Here is a 9,999-nt window from a genome sequence, read left to right on the forward strand (position 1 = left end):
GGGGGGTGATTTCTTGCTTTCTGTCTCTCTGTCTCTCTCTGTCTCTCTAGTGAGTGTACATGCCCCATAGCAAAAATCTCTCCAAAAAAAATAGAAAAGAAAATAGATTGCACACTGCATGGTAAGCAGATACTGCCGAATCATCTCTAGTTGCTTTTACTGCTCTCTAACTAATCCAAGCAGGAAGAGGATGCAATCTGGGGGTGCTGGTTGGGTGGAGAGTAGGCCACTATCTTGCCAGGGTTACTTCTCTATAGCCATCCAGTGCCCTGTCTCAGCCCCTACAGCCTGTAGGTGACCCCTGCCTTGCAGCCTTTCTGGGTATCCAGAAAGTGGTATAGCTCTCCACTCCCTGTGCTAAGGGCCTCAAGTGTGATGACAGAGTCTCCAAGTGGAAGTGACTGTGTACCTGAAGACTACTCTTCTTGCTTCCTCAATGGCCATTACTTCCCTGAGAGCATTCACTCAGGCCTTTGCTAGAGTCTCACTTAGGTCATCCCACTCCCTGCTTCAAATCCCCATATGCTTCCTCATGTGTCTCATCTCAGAACTTGTAGTGGCAACCTCCTCCAATGGCACCTCGCCATTCACCCCCCTTCCTCCACAGCCTGGCAGACAGTCCTCATCAAGGACTACTGGCTCTGCCCTTGCCAGCTGGAAGAGAGTGTGCCATGCGTCCCCTTCAGCTGTCCTGCAGAGAAGGCTTGTTGCGTCACAGATGGAGTCCTGGTATGTTGATTGCACAATGACCAGAACTGTGGTCTGAGGGGTCAGAGGTTGGGGCAGAAGCTGGTACCTTAGAAGTAGACCCCCTTGTAGGCCTTCCCATTGAACTTCACCACCAACCACTAATTCTCCTGTAGTCTCCAGTTGATATTGCCTCCTCTGTTGAATTCCCAGGCCTTTCTATTATCTCCTTAATTGAGCCTCTTTGACCCATTTTCTGACCCACTGGGCTTTCCATAGAGCATCCCATTAACTCACCGACTCCAGTCTATTTACCCTCCACCAGAGTTCCCATTGTTGCCAAAGCCACCTGTCAACTGAGGTACGGACTTGTCCATCCACTTCTTCCATTTACCTTTTTATTTTCTCCTTCTTTTTCTTTCTCTCCTTCTTTCTTCCTTCCTTCCTTCCTTCCTTCCTTTCTTTCTTTCTTTCTTTCTTTCTTTCTTTTTTAAAAGTGATTTTGTGTTCTACGGCCTGTGGGCTCACTGGAGAGACAGAGACAGAGAGCAAGAAATCATCCCCCTGGGGGATGGCCACACAACAATCCCTTCTCCTCCAGTCTCTTCTCAGGATTTTGGGCATGCACACCCAGCATGAGTTTTAAGCCATTGGGTCCAGGATTTGAACCAGGGTCGATTACATGGTAGTTCAACAACGTGACCATTACACCACCTGCTGGTCTCCATTTACCCTTTTCTTAATCCTCCCATTGCTCCCCCACTGGTTCAAACTCCCCTTTGCCCTTCATTGAACTTCCACCGACCTCTCATTAACTCTGACTATCCGCTCTACCACTGATCCTATCACTGAATCCTTCACTGACTCTCAGTTGAGCTTCCTACTGACCTCCCACTGAATCCTCTTAAGATCTCTAATGCCTATCCCATTAGCCAATCCGTGACGTTCTCCTTGATCTCCCTCTGATCCTTTCTGCTGACCTCCCCTACTCATTACTCTCTCCGCCTTCTGGTCTCCCCTCCCCTCCACATGTCCTTTCTATTCGGACATCACAGCCCTTCACTTAGAGGCCTCTTCACGCCTACCTCTGGGACAGCCAGCTCTGCTGGACACGGACTTCTGCCTCTTACTGATCCACCGAGGTAGCCTGGCAGAGTACCGCTGCCACAGCCCTAGGGACTCTACCTGTGCGGCTATGCCTCCCTAACGGTCGGAAGCCCTTGCTGGACGCCTGGGAGGTGGCTGAGTTGCTGGGCTATGGCCAGGTCTGCGGGCCTCAGCGGGTGCTGGGTGGGCCACTGATCCGCTGGAGCCGTGCTTTGCCAAGCCCAGCCCGTGCTAGCTCCGTGACAAGTGCGCGGGCCACGAGTACTGCCGCAGGAGCTCCCACATGGTTTGCCTAGCCCTGGCAGCCTGCACTGTCGCCTGCCCGGCTCTGGGAGCCCTGGAGAACACCCGACTTCCGTCCTGAGCTTGCGGGCTTTCGGGCTTTACGGGAGAGAGAGGGTGAAGCTCAGAAGCGCCCAGCCCACCAGGAGGCGGGCCTGGATCTAGTGGGAAAAGTCAGGCCTGGGTGGGAGAGGCCAGGAGAGGAGGAGTGGGGCGTGGAGAAGAGTTAGGACCAGGTTTGAAGCGGCCAGACCTAGAGGGTCAGCAGTTAGATGAACAATGTCTCTGCCTCTTGTGCCTGTCTCTTTTTCTCACCGAGTCTATGTCTCCCCCATGCCTCTGTGCGCTGCTGCGAGGGCTGCCTGTGTGGCCAGGGCAAACTACTGAGCGGGACTGCCTGTGTGCCCAAGGCCAAGTGCAGCTGCTTCCGGCGATGCTGGGCGCCATCTGGTACCCTGGGCCTGGCCGCGCACACCGCTGCGTCCCGGGGTGCACCGTCACTTGCACGCTGCGACTGCAAGCCAGCCTGTGCGGCCCCTGCCCCGCTGCCCCGCGGACAACCGCACTGGCTGAGCGCTCTCGCGGCAGCACACGTGCTCACCCCGCTCCTCTGAGTTATCACCCCGCCAGCGTCGGCGTCCTTCCAGCCCGCGCGCCGTTTCAACGTGCTGGTCCCAACCGCACGGCTGGATGCTGGACCCTTCGGCCTCCGTGTGGCTCAGAGCACACCACTACCTAGCGGGCCCCAGCTGCAGCTAGACCACACTGTCGTTGGCCTTGTCACAGTAGGAGCTGGTGAGACTACCGCCGGGCCCGCCCTACTCCTGGAAGCGCCTCAGTTCCCCTGTGTAAGATGGGCATGTCTGCCCCTCAGAGCTTAAACGTTAACGCAAGTTGGGGCGTGGTGGTTGGAGCGCTGGACTCCTGCGTAGCCGACTGTAATTTGGGTCCCGGACCTGGCAGCTTGCTTTCTCGCTTTCCCTCTCGCTGGTCAAATTTAAAAAAAAAAGAAAAAAGACAATGATAAATAAAATTAGATAAATAATCCGCTCCCTCTTTTTTTGGAGAGATTTTTGCTTTAGGGCGGGGAGCGTGGTGGGAGAGACAGAAACAGAAAACGATAAATCATGGGGCTAGAGGATGGCCCACGCAGTCCTTTCTCCTCCATTCTCCTCTTGGGATCTTGGGCACACACGCACATCCGCCCAGCGTGAGTTTTAAGCTGCTGGGTTACGCTGTCGACTATGAGGGAGGCCAGCAATGTAACCATTATGCCATCCCAATAAATAATTCTTTTAAAATTTATTTTAAAAAAAGATAAAAACAAGTATGTAACAGGTAGAAACATCCTAGAACGTAGTAATGGCTCACTAAAGAGTAGCTCTTACTGTTTATATCTACTGGTTTTGCAGAAAACCAGTCATCAGGAGGCCCTCCCTGAATAGTTATGGAAAGTCTCTCTAGGACAGGCACTAGGGTAGGCCCCAAAGGATCCCATGAACAAGACCCACAGGAGTTCACATTCTTTTGGTGAAACAGGTAATACGTGAATAAATAAAATGCGTGGTTAATCAGGTGGCATGTATAAGAATATAAAGACTGGGAACCAGCAGTTAGCGTAAGGGCTATGTCGCTGGACTCCCACGTAGTCTACCGTGGTTCACGTCCCGGACCCGGTGGCTTAAAACTCACGCCGGGCGCGTGTGCGTGCGTGCCCAAGATCCCAAGAGGAGAATGGAGGAGAAGGGATTGCAGTGTGACCATCCCCCCTGGGGGGGTGATTTCTCGCTTTCTATCTCTCTGTCTCTGTCTGTCTGGCGAGCGCACGCGCCCTATAGCAAAAACCTCTCCCAAAAAAAAATGTATAAAAACAAATAGAACAGAATAGAGAGAGAGTACAGAGGAGTTTTGTTTGTTTGTTTGTTTGTTTTGCCAGAGGGCTTATGCACTCACGGGGGTGCTGAGGAAGTGAGAAGGCACTCCCCTCACCTTGGGGAATGGTCATGCCCCCTTCTCCTCCACCTCCCTCCTTTTGGGACTTTGGGCACACATGTTTCTCAAGCTGTCAGGTCTGGGACTTGAATGGGTGTCAGCCAGGCGAGCCACCTTAGCCACCATACCACCTGCTGGACCCAGAGAAGGAGGAGGATGGTTTTTAAAAATGTGGGTGGGAAGCCAAGATCTGGAGGTGAGAAGGGAGGGACTTACGTAGACCTCTTGGGAAGAGCAAACCAGGTAGAAGGAATAGCCAATGCAAAGGTCAGGGGACTGAGACATGGTGCCTGGTGTGTTGGAGAAACAGCAGAGAGACTTGTGTGGCTGGAGCAGACTGCATAAGTGAGTGAGTGAGCTTGAGGAGAAGGAAATGATGAAGTGAGAGGGGCGACAGAGGCAGATCACTAAAGTCTGTGGGCTGGGTTGCAGTGAAGACTTAGGTGGCCAAAACAGTAGAAGGGAAAGCAGAAATGTGATGGCCATGCTGACTGTCACCTGCTGGCCAGAAGTAGAGAGAGGAGTGTGGCCTGCATTCACAAAAGAGACAAAGGCAGAAAAGGGGCCTGGGACTTATTTAGAACTTATTTGCTTAGCACCATTCTGAGCACTTTTCGTGCATCATGTAAATTAATCCTTAAAGCAACTGTATCAGTCAGCTAATGCTGCATAACAACCTCAACATATTAGTGACTTATGCTAACCACCTTTCTCACTCACATATCTATTTGGCTGTTCTTAGAGGAGTCATATGCCTAGTATTGATCTAAGTTCTATAATTCATTTAATTCTCCCAACAAACATATACAATAGATACTCTTCTTCGTCTTCATCTTTGTCTTCTCCTTCTCCTTCCTTCTCCTCCTTGTCCTCCAGAGAGAATGACAGAGAGAAGGAAAGTGAGAAAGCACCCCCCAGGGGAGTGGCCATGCAGAAATCTCTTCTTCATTCTCTTGTCAAGATTTTTTTTTTTTGAGAGGTTTTTGCTATAGGGCGCATGCGCTCGCCAGACAGACAGAGACAGAGAGACAGAAAGCGAGAAATCACCCCCCAGGGGGGATGGCCACGCCACAATCCCTTCTCCTCCATTCTCCTCTTGGGATCTTGGGCACGCACGCACACGTGCCCGGCGTGAGTCTTAAGCCACCGGGTCTGGGACGTGAATCGCGGTCGACTATGTGGGAGTCCAGCGACATAGCCATCACGCTAACTGCTGGTCCCTCTTGTCAAGATTTTTGACAAACACACACACACATGACTAGTGTGGGTTTTTTAATATATAATTATTTATTTTTAATTTAATTAATTTATTCATTTATTTTAATTTGACCAGAGAGAGACAGAGGAAGAGAGAGAGAGAGAAAGTGAGAAAGCAAGCCACCAGGTCCAGGACTTGAACCGTGGTCAGCCACGTGGGAGTGTCCAGTGCCTTAACCACCATACCACCTGCTGTTCCCCGACCAATGTGTTTTTTAAGCCATTAGGTTCAGGACTCAAACTACCTGCTGTCCCTGAAATAGGTACTCTTATCCTTCCATTTTACAGAGAAATGGAAGTCCAGAAAGACGAAGTTCCTCACCCAACCCTTACAGTTCATTTGGGGTCCAATTGAGAGGGATGTCCAGGTTGTGGGAAGGGATGGGAGCAGGCTTGGCCTCTAGTCCTGACCCCTTTCCTTACTTTGACCCATGATCTGCTGAACTTACTGGCACTATTGCCTGAGTTAGTGATTAGAGCTTTGGTAGAGGAAGAACAGGCTAGAGTGATAGGGACTGCGATGGGGGAAGCCAGGCAGCATGAGAGCCCAGAGGTGGTGCCCCTAGTGTAGGGATTGGTGAAGGCTGTCAGAAGGAAGTGAAAAATGAGCTGAGACCTAATGTTATGCTGGGGATAAGAGAAAAGGGGAGCCTTTCTGACCAAGGCCAAGAAAAGGGAGAGGCTATATTCAAGGACTGTGGTGAAAATCAACTGAGTGTGAAATAATAGCAAATTAAATGTTCCAAGGAGGATATTAGGACTTAGGCCCAAGGAGGCTATTGATGATTTAAGAAATCACAAGGTCCAAGGTGCAAGGGGACAGCACCGGTATGTCAGGGCTAAGAAGCGAGACTTAAACAAGTGGGGACAGCAGGCATAGACACTCTTGACAAGTTGTTCATGCAGAAAAAGGAGACTAAAGATCAGCTAGGGGGAACCAGCAGTTAGCGTAATGGCTATGTCGCTGGACTCCCATGTAGTTGACCACGGTTTGCGTCCCGGACCCGGTGGCTTAAAACTCACGCCGGGCATGTGTGCGTGCGTGCCCAAGATCCCAAGAGGAGAATGGAGGAGAAAGGATTATGGTGTGACCATCCCCCCTGGGGGGTGATTTCTCGCTTTCTGTCTCTATGTCTCTCTCTGTCTGTCTGGTGAGCACACGTGCCCTATAGCAAAAACCTCTCCCCTCCAAAAAAAAAAATAATAATAAGATCAGCTAGGAAGAGGCAGAGAGCAGGAAGTGTCTTAGAACTGATTTATTATGATGATTTTGTGATGGGAACAACTTAGGGATTGTAACTCCTGATGGGAAGAGGCCAGATAGGGGGAGGTTGGAAATCCAGCAGAGAGAGATGCCAGGGTGGAGGATAAATGGCTCCCCAAGGAACATGAAAGCAACACAGCAGCAGAATTGGAATCTGGGCAGCGAAATGGGTAGTGCTTATAAGTAAGGGAGGAGCTCCAAAGTTCTATGTGAAGATACAGAATCCTCTGTGCAGTTCCAAGTTAATTGTAGGAGTGTGAGGGTAAGCTAGTGAGAGAACAGCTGGGGTACAGGTCAAGCAACCCTAATCCCAAATTCCAAAACTTGAAATGCTTCAAAATCTGAAACTTTTGTTTTTGTTTTTACTTAGTGTTGTTATAAGGTATGGATGCTCCCCCAGGGGGAATGGCATGCTGCAACCCCTCTCTTCCATTCTCCTCTAGGGATTACGGGTACACACAAATATGCACTTGACTGTTCCTCAAGCCACCAGGTCTGGATTCAAAGTGCACAGTTGGCCATGTGTGGGATCCAGTTACTTTAACCTCCATGTCACCAGTTAGCTCAAAAATCTGGAACTTTTTGAGTGCCAACACAGCACTACAAATAGAAAATTCCAGACCTGACCTTATTTGACAGGTCAAAGTGAAAAGCCTGCACTGTTGGGCTGGCCCTACAGTGTAGTGGTTAAGCCCTGTGCATAAGGAGCCAGATCTCACAGGGTCGACTGCTGTTTTGAATCCGGGACAGCCAACTTGGTACACTGGGCGTGTGTACGTGTGTGCCCCAAATCCTGATGGATGGACCAGTGGAAGATAAAGGATACGGCAAGACCACACCCCATGAGGCTTCTCTCTCTTGCTCTGTCTCTCTCTGGTGAACAGATGAGCCCTCTAGCAAAAAAAACAGTATAATACGAAAATATTGTATAAAATTGCTTTCAGGCTATGTCTATGTGTATATGAAACACAGAGGAATTTCATGTTTAGACTTGGGTACCCCTAAGATATTTCATGATGTATATGCAAAGACTCCAAAATCCAAAAATCAAAACACTTCTGGAACCAAGCATTTCAGAAAAGGGATACTCAGCCTATAACGGGCACGACCTAACAATGGTATAGTGGTTGAGGCAATGGACTCCCATGTGGGCAAATGCAGTTCAAGTCTCGGTCCTGGCGGTTTGAAACTCACACCAGGCACGTGTTTGTGGGTGCCCAGAATTTCAAGAGGAAAATGGAGGAGAAAGGATTACAGTGTGGCCACTTTTCTCACTTTTCTCTTTTTCTGTCTCTCCAAATGAGATGCACACCATAGCAAAAATTTCTAAAAACAAACAACAACAACAAAAAATGAATCCTTAAGTCAGAATCCCTGGGTTTAAAACCTGGCTCTGCTACTTACCAGCTGTGTAAACCTGGGCAAGCTATGCTGCTTCTCTGGGTCTTAATTTCATATTCAGTAAGAGGCAAATAGTACGGTAGATCTACCTTGTTAGTGTTGTAAGGATTAAATAGCAGCTATCACTTTAACATAATAAAATAGATGTTTAATAAACTACTTAAAATATTCACTATTTAGGGGACCAGCAGGTGGCATGGTGGTTAAGGTGCTGAACACTCCCACATGGCTGATCATGGTTCAAGTCCCAGACCTGGTGGCTTGCTTTTTCACTTCCTCTCTCTCTGGTCAAATTAAAATAAATGAATAAGTAAATAAAATTAGATAAATAATTATTTTTGTAAAAGTCATAGAAAAACCTCACAATTTAAAAATAAATGTGTTAGGACTAGCAGATGGCATAATGGTTACCTTGTTGGACACCCACATCATCGACTGTGGTTTGAGTCCCAAACCCAAGGCTTAAAACCTGGCTCTCACACCAGGTACGTGTGTGTTCGTACTCAAAATCCAGAGAGGAGAATGGAGGAGAAGGGATTGTGGTGTGGCCATCCCCGTGGGGGATGATTTCTCTCTTTCTATCTCTCTCTCTTTGACTCTCTGGTGAGTGCACATGCCTTATAACAAAAATCTCTAGACAAATAGTACTAAAATAAATGTGTTACATAAAATAACAAATGAAATGGCAATATATCAAAATATCAATTGTATAACATATTGCATATTTTGTTAGTATATTATGTCATACCTTCTTATAAACTAAAACAACTGAAGCATGTGGAATTATTCCTGGCACATAGTAAGTACTCCATAAACAATCATTAGATTATGAAGATACAGGTGAGATATGACGGTTCCAGAGGTGTTTTCTCTCTAAAGCTCTCTTTTTAGAAAGTGCTATGGAAATTTTCTAGCATCACGAAAGAAGAGAGAATGGTGTTATGAAACCCCACGAATTCATCATGGTAATGAATATTTTGTCCTCTATCTTTTCCTCCCACTCTTTCTGTTTGCACTAGAGGATTTTAAAGCAAATCCTAGACTGTATTCCTCTAACAAAGTCGTGGATGTGTGTTCTTGATAGAGATGTATCTGGCAGGATTCTCAGTAGTTTCTGAGCCTCCTGTAGACTCGCCCACTCTGGCCCTCAACCCCGCCCCTCACCCGCCTCTCCTGCAGGTGAATTGGCGCCCAGCGCGGCTCTCGGCTTGGGTGCATGGGGCGTGGACAGAGTGCTCCGGAGTTATCAGCGAGCTGTCTCCCGTGCTCCGGCGCTGGTGGAGCCTGAACGGGGCACGTCTTTACGGCCTCCTTCCCCGGCGCTCCGGGGCTGGTGGGGCCTGAGCAAGGCACGTCTTTACGGCCTCCCGCTACGGCGCTACGAGGACGTCTCCAGGCAGTCCCACCGTGGAGGGCGCGACCCGCCCAACGTCTGAGCCACAAGCTGCCTGTGGGGACTTGGGGCCCACGCCCTCTGGACTTGTCTTCTCCCAGTGCAGAGAAGCTAGCCCAACAGGCCGTGAGCCCACATGTCACTGCCTGTCCTCGTCCCTCAGCGCGTCTCCAGGGCAGCGACGGTTTCAGTAACTAATGACACATTGCTTGTGCCTGTGTTTTCTCTGCCCGTACCCTGCGCCCTTGGGGACCAAAGGTCCGAACCCCTAGCTCCTCTTGGTCCAGTACTCCCTGTCCTCTCCGAACAGGTCCCAAGAGTCTGAGCGCCTATCGCCCCCCTCTGGCCCCAAGTGCCAGGGTTCTCAGAACTGCGGTCCGCTCAAGGACGACTCCCTGTGGGTCCAGCGAGTCAGCGGCTCCGCCCCTTTCTCCGGGGCTGCGGTGACGTAACTGCAGCGACGCCCAATGGGGAGCGACGGCGCCGGATAGCGGGAGGCGGGGACGGAAGTGGCTGTAGAGCTGCACTTTGGAGTCTCCTGACCGTGCGGCTTCGCCACTGCTCGTCCCGCGTTCGCTGCGTGTGCCCGGGACCCAGTTGCTACCATGACACGGCC

Source organism: Tupaia chinensis, unplaced genomic scaffold (genome assembly GCF_000334495.1).
Source record: "Tupaia chinensis unplaced genomic scaffold, TupChi_1.0 Scaffold149922_1, whole genome shotgun sequence".
NCBI classification, from domain to species: Eukaryota; Metazoa; Chordata; class Mammalia; order Scandentia; family Tupaiidae; genus Tupaia; species Tupaia belangeri.